Here is a 2,557-nt window from a genome sequence, read left to right as displayed (position 1 = left end):
ACTACATAGTGAGCTCTTACCTATAACTAAATATGGCTGGTGAGGTGGCTCAGCAGATAGAGGCAAATGTTGCTAAGCCTGACAATCTGAGTTTGGTCCCCAGGACTCTCAGTGGAAGGAGAGAAACAACTGCCCAAAGTTGTTCTCTGACCTCCACCCACTGGCCGCCGCACCATACACCCATCTGTACACCAAACAAATGAGACGAATGTAAGGGAAACAAACAGATAAATACTGATGTGTGCAAAAATTAGCCAGCACGTTTCCAAAGACAACTAATTAGAAGAAAATATTTGCAACTACAAGCAGAGAGTATGTCCATAATAAAGAGCCCCTGCCAATTAATCAAATAAGCAAGATTGATTAATGCAAGTAGGCAAAAGACAGAACTCAGCAGTTCCAGGCCAAGGAAGCACAAACTACTCTAACTAGACAAAGTTTCCCAGCATCGCACAGAGAATTTGGCAAAGAGGTGGGCGGTGGTGGCGCACGCCTTTAATCCCAGCACTCGGGAGGCAGAAGCAGGCAGATCTCTGTGAGTTCGAGGCCAGCCTGGTCTACAAGAGCTAGTTCCAGGACAGGCTCTAAAACCACAGTGAAACTCTGTCTCAAAAGAATCAAAATAAAATAAATAAATAGAATTTGGCTAAGAGGTTGTGCTTCTGCTGGGCTATAACCAAATGCAGATGTTTAATGATACATGGTTAGTGAAGGTCTTCAGAAACAGGTCTGTGTTTTATTATTGCTAAATCTGTAAGTAAGGAGCATCTAGTTCTTTAAAAAAAAAAAGACAGGGAAGAGAGCGCATTGATGATACACACAATTGGGATATTCTGCCATAATTGGCCTTCTTTAATGGGGGTGGGAAGTCAGCGAGTAAAGGCACTTGCAGCCAAGTGTATTGACCTGAGTTCGATCCCCAAGAACCCACAAGGAAGAGGGAACAAATGACACCTACAGATTGCTTTCTGACTTCCACGGCATACACCATGGTGTACGTGTCCTGGTGTGTCTCCCCACACAAAGAAATAACATAGTTTTTAAATTAAATCATAGTTCATATCTCTCAATTTTAAGAAAAGATACGCCTAAGGGCTGGTTATAGACACTAGCTGTCTGTCTGCCAACCCCCCACCACTTGCTTATCCTTGCTGCCCAGAGCGGATCAAGACTCACCTCATTTTCTGCTTTCTTTTGGTTCTTATTCCAAGCTAACCAATCAGTGGTTTTTTTTGTTTGTTTGTTTGTTTGTTTGTTTGCTTGCTTGCTTGCTTGCTTGTTGCAGGGCTTGATGACTCCTACAGAAACTACTTTAAATTGGTATTTTTGTGACTGCTTTTGTCCTAAGCTCGATTTTTGTTTTGTGGGACTGGGGATTGAACCAGAACCTTCCACCTGCTAGGCCGGTGCACAGCCTGACACCAAGCTATATCCCCAGCTCTCTTTTTGAAAACGTTTTCTTCTGGGATAGGGTCTCACCAAGTTATTCATGCTAGGTTTGAGCTCAGTGTAACCCAGACAGACCTTTAGATCTTTGCTCCTCCTACCTTGGTCCCCTGAGTAGCTAGAATGACAGGCCTCTGTCACCAGGGCCGGCTCTACCCCCGAGTTTTGTTGTTGGGTTTTGTGTGTGTGCGTGTTTACTATTTTTACCTATTTTAGTGTGTGTGTTTGGAGGGGGGGGGAGTTGGTATCCATGTGCTACAGCATGCGTGTGGAGGTCAGAAGACAGCATGCGGGAGTCGGCTCTCAACTTCCACCATGCTGCTCCCAGAAACTGAACTCAGGCAAGCACCCTTATCTGCTGGGCCATTTCACCACCCCCTATGTCTGATATTTTAGATGCTGTCTCTGATGTCATCAAAGTTTTATGACTTTTTTTGGTTGGTTGGTTGGTTGGTTTGAGTCAGTGTCTTGTTATATAACCCTGGCTGACCTAGAGCTCACTATGTAGACCAGAACTATATTTAAATCTTGCTCATGATTAAGGTTATTGAACCCACAGCTCACCCTCACTTCCACATCTTTCCAATGTAGTCATGCTGATATCTAATTTAATTTAGTTCCTCTTCATCATCTTGATGATTAGTGCAGCAGCCTAGACCTTTAGCTTTTGAGCCATGAGCAGTCGCGCTATCTCTTATCGTTACGCAATGTAGCCCTTGCCCCTAGCTCTGTCCCCATCTCTGCCTCCAGGTTCTACTATCAGGACCTCTGTGTTTGCATTCTGGGGTTTCACAGGGTTTGTGCTCTAATACGCTTTATTCTTCATGGTCTGGTAGCTAGAACCTAAGGTCAAGTCAACAAGCAGTGTTGACATTGCTGTCACAGCGTACCTGTGTATACAGCATCTCAAACCATCCCTGAAATCAGAGTCACAGAGTGCTTTCTGTGCAGTCCTTCTCTGCCTAGAGGTTACCTGGTATTTTACAGTGGAATAAACCTCAACTGGTACAGCACCTGCCTAGAATCCTTCAGTGAGGGGCTGGGGTGTGGCTCAGTGGTAGAGCCCCTGCCTAGAATCCCCCAGTGAGGGGCTGGGGTGTGGCTCAGTGGT

This window comes from Arvicola amphibius, chromosome 10, assembly GCF_903992535.2.
Source record: "Arvicola amphibius chromosome 10, mArvAmp1.2, whole genome shotgun sequence".
Classification (NCBI taxonomy): Eukaryota; Metazoa; Chordata; class Mammalia; order Rodentia; family Cricetidae; genus Arvicola; species Arvicola amphibius.
The sequence above is the reverse complement of the archived record's forward strand: the minus strand, read 5'-3'. Positions refer to the sequence as shown.